The sequence below is a fragment of the Pseudophryne corroboree genome, chromosome 1 (assembly GCF_028390025.1).
Source record: "Pseudophryne corroboree isolate aPseCor3 chromosome 1, aPseCor3.hap2, whole genome shotgun sequence".
Classification (NCBI taxonomy): domain Eukaryota; kingdom Metazoa; phylum Chordata; class Amphibia; order Anura; family Myobatrachidae; genus Pseudophryne; species Pseudophryne corroboree.
This window is the reverse complement of record NC_086444.1, coordinates 396,517,490-396,542,260: the sequence shown is the minus strand read 5'-3', so window position 1 is coordinate 396,542,260 and position 24,771 is coordinate 396,517,490.

The following is a 24,771-nucleotide window of genomic DNA, read 5'->3' as shown; positions in this document are numbered from 1 at the left end:
CGCAGAACACGCAGCGCCTTAGCTCTCTGATTGTTGACAGCGTGTACGACTCCCAGATTGTCGCAACGGAAGAGAATACTGCGATTGCTAAGCCGCTCACCCCAAATCTCCAAGGCGACCATAATGGGAAAAAGTTCCAGCAATAGAAGGTCATTCGTCAGACCCCTCTGTGACCAACCCGCAGGCCAAGGCGCAACGCACCAAGAACCACGCAAAAAACAGCCAAAACCTGCTGAACCTGCCGCATCAGTGGAGAGTTGCAACTCGGTGTTGTCCACGACCGGGGCGATCTAAATCCGTACACCATTAAAATCCGCCAAAAACGAAGCCCAAACTGAAAGGTCTCTCATAATTTCGGAAGATAAGCGAATAAAATGATGCGGCCTGGAAACCCCAGCCGTGGACCGCTCCAGCTTACGGCAAAAAACCCTGCCCATGGGAATAACCCTACAGGCAAAGTTCAAAAGATTCAAAAGAGATTGGGCCTGCCGTAAAGTAACCTTACGACGCCCCACACACTGTCGAATCGACTCCCGCAGCTTCTCGACCTTGTCCCGAGGAAGTCGGCAAGCGCCTGCAGCGGTATCAATTTCTATACCCAGGAATGACAAACACGAGGTAGGCCCCTCTGTTTTGTTCTCCGCCACAGGTACCCCAAAATGCCTAAATAGTGCTCGTAAGGAGAACAAAAGCTCACTACACCGCAAAGAATCCGCGGACCCCACACACAGGAAATCATCAAGATAATGTGCTATCCCACGACCCCCGCAAGAAAACTCCACGCACCAATGCAAAAATGTACTAAATTTCTCAAAAAACGCGCAAGAAATAGAACACCCCATAGGCAAGCACTTGTCCACGAAGTATTCCCCATTGATGCGTAAACCCATGAATCTGAATGACTCCGGGTGTAGCGGAAGTAAATGGAAGGCCGACTCAACATCAATCTTAGCCATGAGGGCCCCGGGGCCACATGCCCGTACCATACCCAGAGCATCATCAAAAGACTGATAAACCACCGAACAATACTCCGGAGGAATAGCATCGTTAACTGATGACCTGGATGGATAAGACAAATGCTGAATGAGCCGAAACCTCCCTGGAGCTTTCTTGGTAACAACCCCCACTGGGGAAATTATTAAGTTCTCCACCGGCGGCTGCGCAAAGGGGCCCGCCATTCTTTCTAGCTGCACTTCCAAGTCGACCTTAGCCCGAAGAACTAAAGAAAACTCCCGAGCCGATTGCAGGTTCCTGGGAGCCCGAACAACAACATCGCCCTCAACCGGCAAACGAAAACCAAACTTAAATCCGCAAAAAAGAAAATCAGCGTCTACCCTATTTGGTTGCCACCCCAACCATTTGGACATGGCCTCCAATCGTATTGGGGTGGGCGCCCTAGTTAATGGCGGCCCCATCGGCTGCCTTAATGGCAGCGCCGCCGGCTGCCTTGGCCCCATGTGGGCCGAATCGAAAACAATTGGTGGCGGGGTGAAAACCGTTGCATCGCAAACAAAGGTGTCGAAAATGACACCGCTGCCCCATAGTGCAGGTAGAATTATTAAAAGCAAAGCATTTTCCTTTCGATGGAACATGCCATGCTGAACGTCCGGATACCCCAAAACGCAGCGCAGTGGAAGGCTCCGTGCCCGCGCGCGCCGCAGAAACCCCCGCCGGCTGAGCGTCTGTCCCGCCCTTAGCAGCCTGCTTCGCATCCTGCGACCTCGTAACGTGAAGCCAAACCTCCACATCCTTGCATCCAAAGTCAATGACATGGAGGCAATCATGCTTCTGTCTAAACTCCTTGTCGTACGCCCTCCACGCAGTTTCTCTCGACTGACGGTGCATGTCGTGAACCAGGTGTATGTACCTGATCACGTTCATGTGTTCCTCCGGCCGATCCTCCAAGTAGCACGCCGCGAACACGCAAAACCCCGCCAACCAATTGTTGAAAGATCTAAAAGCCTCAACTCCTATGCCGCCTTTCGCTTGCGCCTCCTTAAACTCCTTCTTAGAATCCTCCGTCAGTGTGAAAACATCAACGTACTCCCCTTGCTGAATTTGTTTTCTACAACTCTCGCGGAGCCCTCGCAAGACTGCAGTGTAGTCGCAATGAACTACGCCCGGCAAATTGCAACGCTTTCTGGCCCTACGCACGCTACCAGAAACCTTACGCCTTTTGCCCCGCCTATCTCGCATTCGCGCCTCCCGCCGCGCATATTTATGAGCTCTCCTCTTTTCCTTCGCCGCGCTACTAACCGCCGATCACACAGAAGAGGATGAAGAGGAAGAAGAACTGCCATACCCCCTGTATGAAGAGGAAGATGCACTCCCTCAACTCACGTCAGAATCCTCCTCCAACTCACCTGACATCCAGGACACAGACGGCGATGCCTCCCCTTCAACTAGGCTGTCATCGAGGTCCTCCCCTTCTGCCGAGTCTGAAAAAGATGGAAGAGCCACCCCAGAGGCTGCAGTCCCACTGGCGGAATTTGCAGACAACAAAATCCCCCTGGGGTCCCTAACACCTTCGGCCACCGTATTGCCTCCTATTAAAGCTGCGGCTGCTCCTAAATTGCGGCAAGCTTCTAAAAACTGCGCCATGGTGGGGCCGGAAGCGCCAGGTAAAGTAACGCGATCCACCGCCGCAGGCAACGCATGACCACTCCCCGGGGACCCGGCCGACATAAAGGGCGCCAACGCAGCGGCCATAACAGACACCGCCAATAAAACGGCAGAGGGGTCAAACGCCTCAGCCGCACCTACTGCAGCCCCTGCATTCACTCCTTCTCCCTGCTCAGCAGCTGCCACAGTACCTCTGTCCCCAGCACGCTGCCCTGCCTGCCTCCTAACAGATCTGGAGCCTACTGCAACCTGATCCCTCGCTCCCCCTCCTGCTCTCCCCCCTGATGCAGCTTGCCTAGGCACCACCCCTCCTCTAGCTGAGACTAGCAAATGGCCACCACCCCTTGATGTCACAGCCCTCTGACCCCCACTGGCTGCCTGGGAGCTACTCCAGCCAGAATGTGGAGAGCTCCCAGGCAAACTCCCTGTATCACTGGCTGCCCGGTGCGCGTGCGCGCGTCCCCGTGAAGCCATATCACCGGGGGACCGGTGGCTACCGTGCCTCCGCCCGGCACCACTCGTCCCCGCAGTCAGGGATGCCTCTGCACCCCTCACGGAGCCAGCCCCTTCCATTCTATTGCTCCTTGCGCGTTCAGACGCACGCACCCACCCCCTTGTGGCCGGAGAGGGAGTCCCGCCAACGGGCTTCCCAGCTACACTCCCTCGCCGGCCGCGCACAGTATGCTCCTCCGCTCCCGGCCCTCTACCCGCCGCTGCCCCGGACTGATCATCCGGCGCCCGCGGGAGCAGAGGGGGAGACACGCTGCCACGAACCGCTGTGTGCCCCCGTACATGGGCACGCGCAGCACAAGCGCTCACACGCTGTGAGCCCCGGCCAGAGGGGGATCCCAATCAAGTACCCGCTGCATCCAGGTAACGGGCAGGGATCCGGGGCAGGCGCTGCGGATGAGGCATGGTGGCCAAAGGCAGATGTAAACAACACAGGGGGTTGTCAGTGTAATTTTAAAATAAAGTTGATTTAAATATGATCAATTGGTGGATTAACAGTTGAAGCTGTGAGCAGAGGCTGAGTCGGCCATTTCTCTCCAGAGCAGGGTAGAGTCAGAGGCAGATCCGGGGCATGGCTGTTGCGAGGAGAGGCGGACCTGTGTGCACCTGCTGGGTTAGAAGCCGGATTCCCCTCAGCTGTGATAGGAGGAGGGAGCAACAGGTAGTGAAAAGGCTTCTGGCTGAGTGGACAAATACAGAGCTGTATTTGCTACAGATTTGTGAGGTAACTTTGTTGGCAGTAATCACCCATACTATGCAGCTGCTATACACAGAAGGACAGTCACTCACCCAGCCAGCACGTATGTAAAATAACTTGAAGGAAGAGGACTTCATCAGTTGTAACCTTAAGCAGTTATCAGCTAGGCCAGATACAGCCTTTTGCCCAGTAGACAGAAGCCACAGTTAAATTGTGACTGAAAGGATGGCTGCAGCCTAAGTGCTACCATTAAAGTGATGTCCATGTACCTGTTCCAGCTATTATAAGTGTAATATTCTACAACAAGTCTTTGAGGAGGAAAGTCTCTTACTATAACCAAATAATAGACAGTACCTACAGTATGTTATGGAAGCCAGTGTGAGTAGCCTTGTCCACCTAACCACAGACTTTGTAGAATAAACTCATATATTTGAACACTCATAGACTAATCTGCTCAGTGCCTGAACAAATCGAAATCAAGAAGTAGCCTCAGCTGGAATTCAGAACTGTTAGGACATATATATCAGACAATCACCCAGCTGGAGCTGTCAGCTACAGTACTAATAACTACACTCGATGTATATCGTCAATGTTGCAACATAGTTAAATATCTGGTAACATTCGCGATTTGGGAGTTTATACTGCACTATAATATTTAGTGTTTATTAATAGCCAGGATTCATATTGTTTAAGAGTATATTCTTAATTGTAAGTTTATAACAGCTAATATAGAAGAATTTGTGCTTCTTAAAACCTTAGAGGTGGTTTTACATATCTATACCTGAATATATGCATTTGCGAAGTTGTTAATGTTTACATTGTTTAACTATTCCATAATCGTCAGAGCCGCATGCTACCTTTGTCTCCAACAGCGGCCTGTTAAATAAAATACATTTATTTAGTACCTGTGTGATTAATGGGTCCGGGGTCAGGTACCTTTACCTCTCTGCCACCTGTTATTATTGATTTAACCTACCCAAACCATCTTATGCAAAAGGTGGGTATTACACATATATTTTTCAAGTATAGACTTTTGAGTATTACAAAGTATAAAAAAGGTGAAAGATACTGTAAATGAAAGTCTAAAAATAAAATGCTTCCCTTTTACTCCGATTTCTATGCATTTCAAGGACACACTGCCTTATTCCTCAGACATGTCTTGTAAACGTTCATTTTCAATAAAGTTGCTCAAGTATCTTGGGAGTCAAAGGCATGGTGAGAAATACTGCACTAATTGGACCAAGTGTTTTATTAGAATTGGTTAGATGAGCACATATTTAGCAGAAGAAGGAAATATGCCAATGGAAATCGACAAGGTAAGAAAGAGGTGGGAGAAAAGTATCAGAGAAGGTGGAGAATAAGGATAAGGGGAGAGGTATATTACTGAATTTTGTTATATAGAGATACACAATGCAGGCACTGCCAGAGTGGGATAGCAGTAGAAGAGCCTTTTGCACGGATATCAGGCAACAGTAGCATTCAAAATATATTATATGGATGAAATTGGTTCAGGACTGTGGATAGACACTTTCTAAATAGTCAATAGGTCAGCACTATATGGTTGACAGGAATTAAGTCAAGAGGGTCAAAAGGTCAAAAGGCAGAGGGTAGACAGGCCAAAAAGGTACAAAAAGTTGACAGGTTCAAAAGATCGACATGGCAATGGTCGACACACATACTCTATGGTTGCCATGATTTTGTTGTAACGACACAGCCGACGCGTTGTGTCGCACAGTCGTAAAATACACGCGGTAACTTTCCTAGCCCTGGTCCTACCCATGGACTCCACTAATTGCCGATATGTTATTAATTATATGCTAGGCAATATTGTATTGTGTTATTATATTGTACAGTTATATTTATCTGTTATATTGGAAACATGTATTTTATTTGGTTATACTGTGTTCAATGTGTGTAATTATTAACAGGAATAAGTCTATGCCAGAGTGTTATTTAACATGGTGTCAGGAATCTGCATTCTCCGTCGCATCACTACTGTGGAACTACATGTTCCAGCAGTTCAGTTCTGTTCCAGTTCCAGTTTTCAGTCTACTGCAGCCTGGAGTACACAGTGCTTCAGCTAACTCACAGCTGATCTGAACACCCAATCCAGCGGGGTGTGTTCTCACAGATGCAACATCCAATCATCACAGACCAAGGGGTATAAACTCCAGTTCCTGGCTCAGTCTCATCGCCTTGGACAATGCGTCACATTCTGTGAACAGGCGTCTCCTGTTTGCAGTCCACTGTCTGCAGAGATACCACTGTGTATTGGACCTGTGGAACTACAGGTCCCAGCAGTTCCAGTTCCGTTCCAGTTCCAAGTTCCAGTCTTCAATCCTTTGTTTCCAGCAGTCTTCTATTTCTGGCATCTCCAAGTCATCTCCCTGTTCCAGTGGAACTACAAACTCCAGCAACAGCCAGCCACAATCCACCAGCAGTAAGAGACTCTCCTCAGGTGTTTTATCATTATCTACCTGTGCACTCATTATCAGTTAACATCTGTGCATCTCAGCAGTTAACATCTATTTGCTTAGAGACTGTCTCCTGCTTAAGCCCGTTAGGCTATCTGGACTTGTGCTTCATAGAGACTGTACAGTTATCAGAGTTCTGTTTTTCCAAAGTTATTTCATCCTGAGTTATACTGAGACTGTGTGCTTTTTACAATTACCGGAGTTCTGTTTGTTTCAATCATAGTTACCAGTGACTTTTGAATATTTATTTCCTGTTATTTCTGGTATTGCATTCCACTGCACCTGTTATTCAATTGCTTTGTGATCCCTGTGACATAATAAATATCAGCGCCTATGTGCAGGACTATTCTTCGGTCTCCTCGTGTATTACGTCACACCAACACTGACCCACTAGCGCCCCCGCCGGGGACAGACAAAATCAGAATCCTGACAGTTTGTCCAAGGCCCATGGACCCGGACGGTGGTCAGTGTGGGGTCAGGGTCACTCCAATGTTTGGTGTCTACAGCCCAAGGAGGGGCGTCTGTGTCTACAGCCCAAGGAGGGGTATCCAATGTTCAAGCTCTAGTAAGGGCATATGAGTCTTCTCAAAAAGGAGTTTCTGATCTGTCAACCCCAGGAGGGGTGCTGGAGAAAACAACCCTGAGAGAGGTGTCTGATTCTTCAAACCCAGGAGGGGTCACCGAAATTTCAGCCCCAAGGGAAGTATCCAGAGCCAAGTTCCCAGATGGAAATTTTTGTGCTACAGATGCAGTTATGAACTCCTGTTTGCCGTCTTCAGAGAGCACCACCCTGTTGGCATCCAGCATGGACCAGATCCAGGATGGTCTAACTGAACACTCGGATACCACTCATTCCGGTTCTAACCGGATTCTGACTCCATCAGTTCCAGCTGATTCAACTGTCTCCGGACCCAATCCGGTTCCATCCGTCAGTCCGGATCAGCCTCCTTCGGTTCCAGCCGATTCCAGCATCTTCGGATCAAATCCGGTCCTATCCGTCAGTCCGAAGTCTCCTCCTCCGGTTCCAGCCAGTTCAAGCTTTTCTGGACCCAGTCCGGTCCCATCCGTCTGTCCAGATCATCCTCCTTCGGTTCCAGCCGATTCCAGTAAGACTCCACTGGTTCCAGCCAGCCTGAGTGGCTCCAATGATGGGCTACCTCCTTTGGTTACAGCCGATTCCAGTAAGCCTCCTTTGGTTCCAGCCGATTCCAGTAAGCCTCTTTCGGTTCCAGCCGATTCCAGTAAACCTCCTTCGGTTCCAGCCGATTCCAGTAAGCCTCCTTCGGTTCCAGCCGATTCCAGTAAGCCTCCACTGGTTCAAGCTCTTCCGGACCCAATCCGGTCCCATCCGTCTGTCCGGATCAGCCTCCTTCGGTTCCGGACGATTCCAGTAAGCCTCCTTCGGTACCAGCCGATTCCAGCATCCTTGGATCAAATCCGGTCCTATCCGTCAGTCCAAGGACTCCACCGGTTCAAGCTTTTCTGGACCCAATCCGGTTCCATCCGTCTGTCCAAAGTTGCTGTCGGTTCCTACCGATTCCAGTTCCTCCGAACCTGGTGTGGTTCTCTCCAGTGTGTCAAGTAATGAACTCCTGTCAGTCAGTTTTGGAGATGACGTCCTCTCTCCACCCTAGAGTATTTCAAGTTGATTCTACTCCTGCTTATGAATGCTTATTCCAGTCCTCTACTTTCAAGTGTCCTACAGTGTCTTCTGAGACTTCAATTGACATTCAGCCTTCCAAGTTCCAGCGTTGGTGTTCGGTGCCCACCCATAAAAGGGGGGGTACTGTCAGGAATCTGCATTCTCCGTCGCATCACTACTGTGGAACTACATGTTCCAGCAGTTCAGTTCTGTTCCAGTTTTCAGTCTACTGCAGCCTGGAGTACACAGTGCTTCAGCTAACTCACAGCTGATCTGAACACCCAATCCAGCGGGGTGTGTTCTCACAGATGCAACATCCAATCATCACAGACCAAGCGGTATAAACTCCAGTTCCTGGCTCAGTCTCATCGCCTTGGACAATGCGTCACATTCTGTGAACAGGTGTCTCCTGTTTGCAGTCCACTGTCTGCAGAGATACCCCTGTGTATTGGACCTGTGGAACTACAGGTCCCAGCAGTTCCAGTTCCAAGTTCCAGTCTTCAATCCTTTGTTTCCAGCAGTCTTCTATTTCTGGCATCTCCAAGTCATCTCCCTGTTCCAGTGTTCCTGTGGAACTACAAACTCCAGCAACAGCCAGCCACAATCCACCAGCAGTAAGAGACTCTCCTCAGGTGTTTTATCATTATCTACCTGTGCACTCATTATCAGTTAACATCTGTGCATCTCAGCAGTTAACATCTATTTGCTTAGAGACTGTCTCCTGCTTAAGCCCGTTAGGCTATCTGGACTTGTGCTTCATAGAGACTGTACAGTTATCAGAGTTCTGTTTTTCCAAAGTTATTTCATCCTGAGTTATACTGAGACTGTGTGCTTTTTACAATTACCGGAGTTCTGTTTGTTTCAATCATAGTTACCAGTGACTTTTGAATATTTATTTCCTGTTATTTCTGGTATTGCATTCCACTGCACCTGTTATTCAATTGCTTTGTGATCCCTGTGACATAATAAATATCAGCGCCTATGTGCAGGACTATTCTTCGGTCTCCTCGTGTATTACGTCACACCAACACTGACCCACTAGCGCCCCCGCCGGGGACAGACAAAATCAGAATCCTGACACATGGTAAACAATTCATTGTAATGTAAGTCCCCTAGCTGTACAATCAGATGTGATTAGGATGAGTAGGTTCAGTAGTAAACAGGTTATGTATGGAGCCTGCAGGTAATCTGATCACATACACCCCATTGTGTGCAGGAGCCCAGACACCTCGTCTCCTCTGTGACCTCCTGACGGACCAGCTTGTGTGATGAATGGGTGTGGTTCGTTTTATCGACAGTATCTAGGTCGACAATGTTTAGGTCGACCACTATAGGTCGACAGTCACTAGGTCGACATGGATGGAAGGTCGACAGGGTTTCTAGGTCGACATGTGCTAGGTCGACAGGTCTAAAGGTCGACATGAGGAAATTTTTTTTTTTTGGTGTCGTTTTCTTCGTAGAGTGACCGGGATCCCAAATTAGTGCACCGCGTCCCCTCGCATGGCTCGCTTCGCTCGCCATGCTTCGGGCATGGTGCCTTCGCTTTGCTCGGCACACTTTACCATTCCAATCGTAGTCAACGTGGATCGTTAAGTATGAAAAAATCCAAAAAAAAAATAAAAATGTGAAACTCATGTCGACCTTTAGACCTGTCGACCTAGAAACCCTGTTGACCTTCCATCCATGTCGACCTAGTGACTGTCGACCTATAGTGGTCGACCTAAACATTGTCGACCTAGACACTGTCGCTCTTCAGACCGGATCCCGTAATGAATAGACAGGGGAGGATATAACAAGAGTGAGCTCTTCTGGTGAGGGTGAGATCTACACAGAAGGTCAGAGAGAGTGGATGTACTTCTGGAGTGGAGACACTGACTAGGCATTGCGGTGCCATCAGTGGCAAAGGGCAATGTGTGAGCTGGTATCCTAGACCAGGGGACACAGAACTACTGCTGGCATGTGACATCAGGAGACTGTAATTCTAAACTACTGTGGGGACTTAGTAAGTAAGATACCATCCTGGCATGTAATAGTTACTGTTTTGTGTACTGTGTGTGTATTTTTACAATAAAGGGCATTTGCCACTTTACTAAACTGTTTACCTGAGTGATCAGAGAATCCGTATCCTCACATTTGTTTTGGGTTTTTCACATTTTTGACAACTTTTGCTTGGATTAACATCAATGTGGACTACAATTGGGAATAGTAATCTGCGTTACCACTAATTGGGGTCACAGGTGATAAACCATACAAAATTACACCAAAAAAAAAAAACTAAAAAAAACTTGTGTTGACCTTTTTGTGTAGACCATTTCCATGTCAACCTTTTACCTGTCGACCTTTTGACCCTGTTGATCTAATGCATGTTGTCAACCTACTGTCTATCTAATAACTGTTGCTCTTCTATAGAAATAGTTAAGGTAATAATAATATAGTAATAAAGGTTTTCCAAGGAATATACTTCAATATGGTGCCTTTTTTCAAGCAGATTACTCCCTCCCACTTTAGAACTAAAAATATAACGGACACTCCCTTATTATAAAGGATGTCAGCTAGCCCTAAAGTAAAATAATGATGGTAAGATGGTTTCAGAGTCCAACCATGAGTATGTTTAAAATGAGTGTACACTTAAAAAAGATCCGTAAATGTACATTAAGAACAGGGGGGAACAATTTATTAAAACAAAAAATATTAAAACAGCAATATACATAAAAAAAAACAGAGTTCACAAATGACAGAGGATGCACAGTTAAAATAAACCTTATCTTTTGTTAGGAGCCAGAGGTCGTTTAGAGATGTGTTTCATCTTTATAACGAGGGTCTCAGGGAGCCAGGGAGAATCCCAGGGAAAAAGGTGGTATCAGCCAGTCACTTGGCTGGAATTGCTTTGTTCCCAAAGGGTAACACTCACATAAAAGGAGCTGATTGGTCTCTAGAAGTTAAACCAGCTAGGAGATTCAGAGTCATGTGAGTGCAGGCTTTTGCAGTATAGGTCAGCCCTGCGACTGTGACACTGGTGAACCTGACAAAGGTAGTGAGAGAGGATAAAGCAGCCACCATCAGTGGAAAGGATACTGTAGCTCATTGCTATTTTTGTAGAAAAATAGTTTCAGGAACTCCCGTGGGTGGGCAGTGGTGGGCAAGACTGTGGGTATGTGGACTACAGTGGAGGGGGACCTATGCAAGAATGAAGAATTTGCAAAAAAAAGGGACTGTGACCTCACTGTAAGGGGCGTGACTTTGCTGCAAGGTGGCATGGCCTTGCTGGAAAAGACTACATTATACCCCAGTTTTTCAACCCACATGCCCAGACATTGCCTACTGTACAACAGGAAAAACAAAATCCTGATTCATGTCCCTTATATTATTTGTAAATTTTCCTCCTAATAGTACTGCCCATTACACATTATGCCACACACCGTAATGCCTATTACACAATATGCCACACACCATGATGCCTATTACACAATATTCCACAAACCATAATGCCCATTACACATTATGCCGCACACCGTAATGCCTATTACAGAATATGCCACACACAGTTATGGCCCTGACACCATTTTATGGGGGCTGCGGAAGCGCCTCAGAATATAGCACTGTAAAAAAAAAAAACTATTAAAATACCCTAGGAGACAGGTTCTAGAGGTTAAATGTGACCTCTAGTGTCTGTCTCCTCCTTAGCGGTGGCCATTTTTGGTGGGTTCTTTGATACTGCTATAGACGGAAGCGCTTCCACAGCCTCCAGTGTATCTCAATTCACTGCGGGTGCTGCGGGGGGACTAGCAATATACTTACTGATGCCCACACCCACCCTCCCAAACTTTTATAGGGCCACGGCCAGGACGTTCTGGAACGTTGTTCCAGGTGATGTCATTTTGAAGAACACCTTCAGGAATGGCATTCTGGAGTGTTCTGGCCAAAAAATAGCCTTGCTGTAGCTTCAAAAGAAATTACTACATCCATATTTCCTACAAACCAGACCTACACAAGACTTCTAGCTCTCATACAGCTTATTTGCATCCATGTTACAGAACTTGAAGGGCACCTGGTGGGCCTGCTGAACACAGAAATCTTGAGTGGCTTAAGGTAGTCCTAAACGTTGACCATGCAGGAGGATGCCATCTGAGAGGGTTAATGTATTATTTATTTATAAACAATTTCTGATATAGTGCTGCATATTCCTTTGTGCTTTACAATGGCACACGACAGTAACAACTGGGTAATAACAGACAGACATAAGGCCCTGATCGCAAACTTAAAATCTATAGAGAAATAAGCATTGATACACAAAGATAGGTGCTATCTATTGCATAATGGTCCAATCAGATTGCAAAGGTTCTTGGTGGGCTGTGAGAAGGGGAAGGAAGACTTGAGTTCAGAAGACAGTTCCCTGGAGGAAGAAGGCCAGCCATACAGAACATCATGAGACAACTATTGGTAGAGGTAATACCTGACTGTATCAGTCATATAGCTTCTCCATGCGCATGCAGGATAAGACATAAAACTCCATTGCATCCAGGTCATCATCAGCATCAGGGACAATTGAGTCAGGGTTGTGAGCATCTGATAAGACATCAGGAACATGGAGGTCCTTTCCACGTTTGTACATCACAGGCAGATGATACATTTGGAGCTTTAGCAAAAAGCATGGAATTCGTGTTGAGGCAGTATATAGGGGTATGTGGAGGATGGTAATCATGGGTCTCAATCAGCACTGGATGTCCATAGATGGACTTTTGAAACTTTTGAATAGCAAAGACCAGAGCAACCGTTCCTGGACCGAGATCACAACAGGAACTTGCACATAAAATTTTTTGGAGCATTGGGCTGGAAGTGAGCATAACCTTGAGGCAAGAAATAGCAGCAGCGTGGCAGTCCAACCAACACCATTTAACATCAAAAGCTGGCAGGGATAGGCATGTGTTCGATAGTCTGTGTCTTGGCAGGATCCAGCTTAAATCCCTCTGAAGTTAGGAGATGGACAAAACATGGGAACTCAGTCACTCTAAATGACACTTGCCAAGGTTTAACTGCATGTTGATTTCACATATTCTTTGTAGGACCTAGAAGAGGTGTATGTCCTGTTTTTCTATGGTGCAACCCCAAATGAGTACGTTATTGACAATGATCTCCCTAGAGATGTGCTCCATGCAATGCATACAGTATGTTGTTGGTCATTCGGAGAAAGGTGTACCGGACCACTGCTTATCCAATGTGATGAGCATTGTTTGTCCAATGTGATCTGCCAGAATTTACATTTAGCATCCAGAGTGGTAATTATCTTGTCATTGGTATTTTAGATATTACTTGCTCCACAGTCCTGAGGGGGTGATGTGGTCTCATCATAGATTTGTGTAGATGCACATGGTCAATGGAGATCTTTTTTTTACTGCAGAAACAATAGCTGACACCCATGTGGTGGCTTCTACCACTGGAGCAGTGACGCCCAATAGAGTCATCCAATTTAACTCTGCTATCACTTTTGATCTTCATGGCCAGAGGCACGTGACTGGGCTCACATACTGTGGGAGCATCAGTCTTGTCTAAACATATGTGATAAGTGACTGGGAGTTTCCCAATGGTATTATAATTGGGACTGTTTTGTTCCCCAATTTCCCTTATTTTTCCTTCCGTTTTTCTTTATCCCCATCCTCATTGGTTTATTGTTTGCATTGTTTTACTGTTCTTGTTTTATATAATGTATTGTTATCTTTACTGCATTAGTTAATGTTTAATGTATAACTGCTAAGAGTTTTTACTCACAAACAATAGACCCTTAAATTCTTTGCTTAGCTCCCAATTTCAAAACCAAGGGGTAGATGTTTGGTCTTAAATAAGTGTCTGGACAATACATTGGTTAGCTTGGTGCTGGTATACTCTCGGAAGACCCTTATTTTGGAAATTTTGTAAGAAAATACAGAGGCTAACTTGCACTAGCCATCTCATGTTGCGTGGCATATTGAGGCTAGATGTTTGAAGACACATCAATCTGTAGATGCACCTTCCAGCAGTTTACTTTGTCTGCTATTTTCCTATTTCCTGGTCTGATCATGATAATCTCTTTCTGCATTGGAACAAAGGTTTGACTATATATCTCCAGGTGTACCATATTTTTGAAAATCGGCCTTGGGGAACCGGAGATTTCTGACTTCAAAGCAGTGGTCCCCATCTGAGCCTGTTAATTGCTTTTCTCTGCTAGATATGTCGGGTTCTGTCTGACTTAGGGTTTTTTATTCTGAGGGCATATTCCAAGAGCTGGAGCTATCCCCTTTTGGTGGACACTGGCAGCTTGACTCTACTATGCCCAGAACCAGAGATATCAGCCTTCCAGCAGCTGACCCCTGCTCCAGCTCCACATGCCTGGTACGCAGTTTTATATTTTTGTAGGTGGATTGCTCTGTGTCCTAAACTCTGATCCCCAAGTCCCCAGTACCTCCTTAAAAATGGGACGCTCTAGTTTTTTTATCCCATTGTAAGCTAAGAAATGTATTTTCAGGAACTGGAGATATCTGCAGTAAAGCAAGCTGCCCTCCCACAGGAAAATGATGAATTTTAATCCCACTCCACTATCCACCCCTCCCCTGCGTACTAAACACCCCCTACCACCCTGAAAGTCATGTACTGAGGCCCCTTCATTCAGCCCAATGCCTCCTTCTACAGTTTAGTGTTCTCCCTCTCGCCCCATCTCCCACTATCTGTGCAGTAAAGGAGTAAATAGCAGAAATTACTGCTCAAGGTCCTACATACTTAGCGGAAGATAGAACACCCCTACCGCCCGCTGGACATCAAAGCACCCCCTACTGCTGGTAAGATGGCCCTGCCTATAGGCCAGTCCAATTTTGCTTTCACCTCTGTGGTCAGGTATGGGTGGGTACGGCGTACCCTTAAGAATTTAGCCGTGAGTACGCCGTACCCACTGCCGACGGGCCACCCCTCCTCGCCGCTCCCTCCCTCCACTGCTGTGAGGGGAGGAGAGCGCAGCATTCACCTCTCCTGCCCCTCGGTGTCTTCCTTCAATTCAACGCCGTCCCGTGAGCCAATCAGAGCTCGCGGACCAGCAGCCAAGGCTGCCGGACCATGAGCTTTGGCTCACGGATCGGCACTGAATTGAAGGAAGGCACCCGCACCGCCACCAGGGACTGAGGGGCAGGAGAGGCGCAGGCTGCGCTCTCCTCCCCTCACACACACACAGGACAGCAGCAGCGGTGAGCAGCAGGGGAAGGGGGGGAGCATGTATACCTGGCACTGGGGGCATATTTGGCACTGGGGGACATGTGTATCTGGCACTGGAGGCATATCTGGCACTGGGGGCATATATGGCACTGGAGGGACATGTGTATCTGGCACTGGGGAGACATGTGAATTTGGCACTGTGGGCATATCTGGCACTGGGTGGACATGTGTATCGGGCACTGGGGGCATATCTGGCACTACAGGGACATGTGTATCTGGCACTGGGGGCATATCTGGCACTGGGGGCATATCTGGCACTGTGTATCTGGCACTGGGGGCATATCTGGCACTAGGGGCATATCTGGCACTGGCGGGACTTGTGTATCTGACACTGGGGGCATATCTGGCACTGGGGGGACATGTGTATCTGGCACTGGGGGGCATATCTGACACTGAGGGCATATCTGGCACTGGGTGGACATGTGTATCGGGCACTGGGGGCATATCTGGCACTACAGGGACATGTGTATCTGGCACTGGGGGCATATCTGGCACTGTGTATCTGGCACTGGGGGCATATCTGGCACTAGGGGCATATCTGGCACTGGCGGGACTTGTGTATCTGGCACTGGGGGCATATCTGACACTGAGGGCATATCTGGCACTGTGGGTACATGTGTATCTGGCACTGGGGGGCATATCTGACACTGAGGGCATATCTGGCACTGGGTGGACATGTGTATCGGGCACTGGGGGCATATCTGGCACTACAGGGACATGTGTATCTGGCACTGGGGGCATATCTGGCACTGTGTATCTGGCACTGGGGGCATATCTGGCACTAGGGACATATCTGGCACTGGCGGGACTTGTGTATCTGGCACTGGGGGCATATCTGGCACTGGGGGGACATGTGTATCTTGTACTGGAGGCATATCTGGCACTGGGGGGACATGTGTATCTGGCACTGTGGCCATATCTGGCACTGCGGGGACATGTGTATCTGGCACTGGGGGCATATCTGACACTGAGGGCATACCTGGCACTGGGGGGATATGTGTATCTGAAACTGGGGGCATTTCTATATCTGGCACTGGGGGTATATCTGGCACTACGGGGGCATTTCTGTATCTGGCACTGGGGGGGAGGATCAATGTATATCTGACACAGTAGGGGCATCTGGAATCTGGCACTGTGTATCTGGCACTGGGGGCATATCTGGCACTGGGAGCATATCTGGCACTGGGGGGACATGTGTATCTGGCACTGGGGGCATATCTGGCACTGGGAGGACATGTGTATCTGGCACTGTGGCCATATCTGGCACTGCGAGGACATGTATATCTGGCACCGGGGGCATATCTGACACTGAGGGCATACCTGGCACTGGGGGGACATGTGTATCTGAAACTGGGGGCATTTCTGTATTTGGCACTGGGGGTATATCTGGCACTGTGGGGGGCATTTCTGTATCTGGCACTGGGGGGTCAATGTATATCTGACACAGTGGGGGCCTTTGTGTATCTGGCACTGTGAGGCAATGTATATCTCGCACTCTGGGGGCGTTTGTGTATCTGACACTGTGGGGCAATGTGTATCTGGCACTATGAGGCAATGTATATCTGGCACTCTGGGGGCATTTGTGTATCTGGCACAGTGAGGCAATGTGTATCTAGCACTGGGGCAATGTATATCTGGCACTGTGGGGCAATGTATATCTAGCACTATGGGGCAACATGTATCTGGCACTATTGGGGTCATATGTGTATCTGCCCCACCTCCAATATGTGTATCACGCCCCCATTTTCATTCACCATGCCCCATGTGGCATTTGGCCACACCCATTTTTTTTGGCGAAGGCACGTGCACACAGTACCTATAAGACATTTTTTCTACTTGCACCACTGCTGTTACCATTCTCTGAGTGTTCTAATGTATGTAAATAATGCCTTCATGTGGGATTTTTCCTCCCTTTTCTCGCTCTTTTCCCTCAGGGGCAGATTTATTAAGCTCAGTGAAGTGATAAAGTGGAAGGTGATAAAGGACCAGCCAATCAGATCCTAACTTCCATGTCACAGGCTGGGTTTGGAAAATGACAGTTAGGAGCTGACTGGCTGGTCCTTTATCACCTTCCAATTTATCACTTCACCAAGCTTAATAAATTTGCCCCTCAATATCTGAATTGTATTTTTTGTTTCATGTGATATTTTGCTCCCCTTTTTGTATTGAAAGTAAAATTACAATAATAATAATTGTGCTGAAAAGGACACAGAGCAAGAAGATCACATTTACTTATTTTTGGATCAATATAAAAATGTAGGTTTTAAACAATGGGGTTGGGGTGATGATTATAATAAATAATTGAGTTTCATTTTTTTTCCCCCAGTTGTTATACCCAAGGCTGACTTTCCCCTGTGCTCAGCATACACTGCTTCTGAATCCTTACCCCCAATACGGTGTTGCATGATAGGATTGTTGCAGTTGCATTGCCTGAGTTAAAAAAAAAGAAAGCAAAATAAAGAATGTGTTCCACAAAGTAAGGACTGTACTACCAATTAAAATTCTCTGTTCATCGACAAATGCTAAGATGTGGGTTACCTTGTACTGTTGCTGTGAACAGATTGGATTCAGAAGTATCAATGGAATTCTCTGGTTCAATATTTTTTTTCCATTAAAATCAATACTCTATATGCTTTGTACATTTATTAGCAGTGCACTCCTGATATATCATTAGTGTTTTATATGTTTAAACTAAGGATAAATAGTCACATTATTGATAGTTTACAGAGGATATAAATAGTATTCTTTTTGTGTTACATTATATATCGAAGAATTCTTACCATTGTGAAACACAAAATATTCTGTTAAAGAAAAAGTAGTTATAGAACAATAATAAAGTTATTTTGTAATCTTATCCTCAGTTATTATCCCCAAGGCTGACAGTCGTCCTCCCCCATTCCTACATCATACAGTTCCTCTGCTTTGGAAAGCATTTTATTGCTGACTTACAGTATCTGCTCTTACTTTAATTGATTTTACCCAGTTCTGAACATGTCACAGGCATGTCAGGTTCCAGTAGGAACAAATTGAGATTGCACAAGTTTAAAATGAGGTTTACCACAGTATGGAGCAGCACTTTCAATATGCAAATGAACAAAAGAAATCAATCACTACATGATGTACAATAGATTACCAAGCTGCTGGATGATGACACCTTATTGGGGGACTTGTCAAAGAGATGTTGATGTCCATCTGGTGTGTCTGCAAGGAATGATGAATATACTGTGCAGCTGTACAGTAGTTATCAGGACCGAAGGCAGGATTGCTAGAGGCGGGTTTCCAATTGCTTGATTTTAAAGCAGTGTTTTCTATCACATGTATTGAGCGTAATTAACTTGTAACAAGCTATTGGCCCTTATGCAGGGATGGACTGGGGAACTAAACTAGCCCTGCCAGTCTAGTGCTCCAGGGGGCATGGCCACAACCCACGTTGCGTGGTCTCGTGGCACGCCCTGTGTCTCTGTATGCTGGGTGGCTGAGCATAGCGCTGGGAGGCGGAGCTGCTAGGGCAGCCCCTGGCTCTCTGTTTGCCTTGTGGCCAAGCACACCTACACAGAAGTACCAGATGGCCAGTCCGGCCCTGCCCTTTTGTCATAGCCTGCATGCACAGCTCAATTCTGGTGAGTTAGCCTGTAGATTTAATGGAGCAATTGGGTTGTGTGTGCCCCTTTAAAAGTAAACTTACTGTGTTTGCAGCAGAGAAGGTAAAGTGCTGGTACAGCAGAGGTTAAAGACGGACCCTTGTCCGATCACATGTTCCAGAAGGCGAGAGTGGATTGAACAAGTCAGTCTGGGAGCAGAGGATCCTTGTGGGAAGAAGGAGGAGTCGGATAGAAGTGGTTGGAGGTGCAGGACATGCTGAGTGAGGAGCTGAGCAGGAACTGTGTAACGGATGAAAACCACATGGCCATGCTGGGTTGTGAGCGTAGCGCTGCAGAGCAGAAGAAGCTAAGTGGTACCGGGAAGCACAGAGCCAGGTGAGCCAGGGTGAGACATTGCATCCATATATCGGACAATACCAGGCCTACTGAAAGACATGGATGACATGATCATCTTGTGCAGTAAGAAACCGCTGAGCCAGGTCCAGCTAGTGAGTGCCTTTCTCACAGAAGTTCTTAGGGGTTTATTCATGAGTGTGGAAAAGTGAGCCAGTGGAGAAGTTGCCCATGGCAACCAATCAGTGTAACATTTATAAAAAGCATTCTATAAAATTATACATAGCAGCTGATTGGTTGCCATGGGCAACTTCTCCACTGGCTCACTTCTCCACACTTTTCACTGCTTCATGAATAGACCCCTATGTGAGTACACAGAGACTGTTATTCTCATGAACAACAGGCAAACCAAGTGCCAAGCCCAAGTTGTCACACGCTGCACATTGTAAATTGAACAAGCAGTGTTATACAAGCAGTTATACAGCCCTACAATGCCACATTTTACCAACCAGCTCCTGATTGAGTTCAGCTAAGAGAAACACTGCCTGTTTAAATACTTATAAGTGATCGTGGTGAGAGAGATATTTAGTGATCATGGAAGAGAGAGTCATTTATGCAAGTGAAATTGAGTTACTTTATCTGGAAAGGAGTTTATTTGCCCGAGGAATCCTTATTGCTAAGTAAGCTATATTTGTTGAGAGACACTACAATACCTTTGCTAGCTTCATCCTTTTTGAATAGACTGAGTCAAAGTGCCATTCTTGCTAACCCATGATTACTTGTGTTCGCATGTGCCATTTCCCCATTGCAAAACTGTGGCACTGCAGAATTTAAAGAGAGCTCCAACATTATCTGCCAGTGAAGAATGCAACAACTTTATTAGGGAAAGTTAGGAATTTAGTGACTGTCTTTGTGAATGGTATTTTTCCATCCCTCTTTTCATCACCACATTGTTTAATATTGAAATACGCAACATATTTGAAATACGCAAATATCCGTGATTTGATTGTCTTTTGCAGTCATAAATGATCCAATGTGATGTGAACTGTAGTCAATTGTCATCCTATTCTTGTGATTATCTAATATTTTTTGCCAATTACCCAATTATCATCCTCAATTCAGAGTTCATTGCTGCTCAATATAAAGACATCCTGTTGGAATTGCTGATTCACTCATATTTCTATCCTAACTCTCTGAGTAAGGTACTACAAACAAGGTATGGGGAAGAACATTTTAAGGGGAAAGGTCTGTCACATTGCCAACTAACACCTGTGATACCTCTCTCAACCACTGAGACATATCTGTCACCCACGGGGTGTTATACAATGATTTCAAAGGCAAAAGGTAAGCTGTTCAAAGATGAAGGAGGATAAGGCTGCTTGAACTGAATGGTTTTATTTTATTTTTTCTGGTTTTGGGCACCATTCCGCAATCTAGGTCCACTGCTTTGATGAGCCTTGTAGGAAGTCAGGAAGTCTGGGGGTGCAGCAGAAGAACTTTGCACGAGCCCTGAATATGTACACATTCAGTTTCCTTCTGTTCTCCTTAAACACTGGATATTATAAGTAATGCATTATTCATAATTACCATTCTAGTTAGTCTGTAGCAATGATTCCTAAACTCAGTCCTCAGGGATTTTTAGCAGTGCATGTTTTCCAGTTCTCCTAGTGCTTAGGTTTACTAATTTCCGGCTGATACATTTTAAAAGATCCACAGGTTGTGCAAATTATTTTAACTGTGATACAGAGGAGATTGATAAAGCATGCACTGTTAGAGTTCCCAGAAGACCAAGGTTGGCAAACACTAGTCTATAGTATAGGCTGTAGGGGAGACAGTCTAAAATATTAACTTACTATATGAAACTAGAGATGTGCGGCGACCCGTGTTTTGGTTTTGGATATGTATTAATTACACATTTTGGTATTGGCTTTGCCAAAAATGTCCTCACATGTTTTGGTTGTGGATCTGCATTTTTTTCAGCAACTTATAAAAACTGCTCAAATCACATAATTTGGAAATTTTTGGTTCCTACAGTGTTATTAAACCCAATAACATACATTTCAAGTCAATTTTGACCACCTCACAGCTCACAATATTGTTTTAAACTTTTCATTAACTTTGGCTAAAGGTTGCAGCGAGCTAGCCGGTTAAACTAAGTGACAGAGCAATGGCACAAATACATGGCACATTACACATTATGCCACACAGTAGTGTCCATTATTCACATACTGTAACACCACACAGTAGTACTCCTTATACATGTTAACAAACGCTTGTGTATGTTACGCCACACAGTAGTACCCCTTATACATGTTACACCAGAATTGAGCCACACAATACTCCAAAGAAGAGTCCCTTATACACATTATACCATGGCGATCCCCTCCACATTCCTCATCAGTCCTCCTTGTCATCATTCCTTCCCTTCCCAATACTGCATCAACACACACACAGGGTTACATCGCAGTGCATCAGCACACAACAGGGTTACACCGCACTGCACCAGCACACACACAGGGTTACACCACACATTTTCCAGTACACACAAGGTTATACAGCACTGCACCAGCACACACACACGGTTATATAGTAGTCATAATTATGCATACACATACAGTAACTGTGTCTGAAACAGTGTAACAGACAACAGGCAGGCAGAAGTAAAGTGGCCACTCTGTACAAAGAGACTGGATGTAACAAGTGGGAGATTATAAATAAATAAATATATAGACCACCACAGATCACCAACACAGCCCAGTTGGCCCTGGGTGCAGCAGTGGGGCACTAGCAACAAGGGGCCAACACACACATTACACATACCTTACACATTGCAATGTGCTGCTTACCTAGCATCATACATTCATACATACATACATACACTGCCTCTCATACATCCATGCACTGCCTCTCTCATACATACATACATACATACATACATACATACATACATGTAGGGAGCACTCTGTGACCACTACCACCTCCCCTGGGGAGGGCCTCCAGATAGCCACAACAGAGGGCACCACCACAATAAAGGGCATGCTGCCTCCTCGAGACTCCATGGTGCAGTGGTCAGCCCATTCATTTCAAAAGAACTTTTGAGGTTGGTACTCAAATTCAAAACCCACGATGTACCCACTTTATATGTTACTACAGTATAACAATCAGGTTTTTACCTACAGTTCACGATACACCGGAACATTCAATAATTCAATCAGTCTATGTATGCATATTCCAAATAATATTATGACAAGAAAAGATAATGAAGAAGATAATTAAGAATATATTTGGAATGATAAATAATCACATTTTCCGTAAATTTTCCTAAATCAATTGTTACAATCTTCATCGGCAATATGTTGGTGCTCAGGTATCCTACAGTGCCACTGTGTTTCAATGGGGCTGTGGTACAACTGGACTTGTTGCTCAAGGGATGGAGATCCTACAGTGCCAGTGTTACAATGGGGCTGTGGTGTAATGGCACTTTTAGAAGAAATATGGATCCTGGGTGTAAGTTAGGGCAATTCTTATAAGGGCTATAAGTAGAGAGGATTTGTCATTACTTTTGCTACCTCCCTTCAACAATAGAGTACTGTTCATTAGTAACTCTAATGGCTCATAGGATTGAAAATGCAGCCTCGTCAACAAGACAGCCCAAGTGCAGTATATCATAGTTACAGGCTCAGAGATACCCCCAGAATACTCACAGGTTGTTGCTCCAGTTCCTATCCCATAGTAGGAGGTACAGAGCCAGCAGCAGACTGTAGTACTGAGCCCTTTTTCTTGGCGTCAAGGTCCACCTAACACCCACGATGTGTGCTTGGTCACTTTGGCAGTGCCTCCGCTCCCTTCCTCCGTATACAGCATTTCTGTTGCTACCTTGTATCAGGAGTGATCAAACTTAGAAGTGGGGGCAGGGCCAAATGTCAAAATCTTCCTGGTCAGGAGCCCTGCAAATTCGCACCTGGGCATCAGCTTATCTGTGTTCCACCATCGTCACATTTACATCTTTGGCAGTATGGAATTTGGGATGTCCAGGTGACGTCTGCGTCCCACCCCCATCGCATCTGTATAATCACAGGCACTGTCTGGATTCATGATGGGACAGTGGAGAATTTGGGATTTTTTTGTAACTTTGTGGGGCAGTAGGAGACACTGCAGTTAAATGGGAGTCTCCTGCAGGATGCGGGAGGGTAGGCAACTATGTATGACTTACACGTTATGTTTCATGTTGACAATATAATAGAAGTATAACAAAGAGTGAACAATAATACTGACTGAATTACTGTGATGTATAACATATGTTTATTTGTTAGAGATGAATGGGTTCGGATCTCAGAGATCCGAATTCCTCTGAACTTCACGATCTGAGCCAGGAACTGAGTCCAGCTCGAAACTTCCCACCAGACTTGGATCCCAGAACAAGGCAAAACGTCATCATCCCGCTGTCGGATTCTTGCTGGTTTTGGATACCATATAAGGAGCCGTGCATCGCTGCCATTTTCACTCCAGACTCGGAGAGTGAGGGAGACTGGCCTCTGTCTCTCTGTGGTGGTGTCAGGTGGGTTCAGTGTGTGCTCTTTAGGGGTGCTGTCCTGTGTGCTGTTAGGGGTGCTGTCCTGTCACTGTGGTGTCCTGTGCTGTTAGTGGTGCTATCCTGTCACTGTGGTGTCCTGTGCTGTTAGGGGTGCTGCAGCTGTACATGGTTGTTGCTGTCTTGTCACTGTGGTGTCCTGTGCTGTTAGGGGTGCTGCAGCTGTACATGGGTGTTGCTGTCCTGTCACTGTGCTATACAGGGGCACTGTCCTGTATGCTGTAAAAAATACAGGGGTGTTGTAAAGGTACACTGGCCCTGTCTTGAATGCTGTAAAAATAGAGGGGTGTTGCAAAAATAAATGTACACTGGCCCTGTCATGTATACTGTAAAAATACAGGGGTGCTGTTGTTAAAATAAATGTACACTGGCCCTGTCTTGTATGCTGTAAAAATACAGGGGTGCTGTTGTTAAAATAAATGTACACTGGCCCTGTCTTGTATGCTGTAAAATTACAGGGGTGCTGAAAAAATATAGGGGTGCTGTGAAAATCAATGTACACTGGCCCTGTCTTGTTTGCTGTAACAATACAGGGGTGCTGTGAAAATAAATGTACACTGGCCCTGTCCTTTATGCTGTAAAAATACCGGGGAGCTGTTGTTAAAATAAAGGTACACTGGCCCTGTCTTGTATGCTGTAAAATTACTGGGGTGTTGTTAAAATACAGGGGTGCTGGCCCTGTCCTGTATGATGTAAAAATACAGGGGTGCTGAAAAAATACAGGGGTGCTGTGAAAATAAATGTACACTGGACCTGTCTTGTATGCTGTAAAAATACAGGGGTGCTTTGAATATAAATGTGCACTGGCCCTGTCCTGTATGCTGTAAAAAAACAGGGGTGCTGTGAAAATAAATATACACTGGCCATGTCTTGAATGCTGTAAAAATACAGGGGTGCTGTGAAAATAAAGGGACACTGTTCTGTGTGCTGTAATAATAAAAGGGTGATGTCCTATGAAATGGAGAACAAAAATTTGGAGGAAAAAATAGTGAAAGATCAGGAACCACTTCCAGTTTCTAGTGCTAGTGCTGAAGCTCCTGCTGCCACCAGTCATGACATTGACA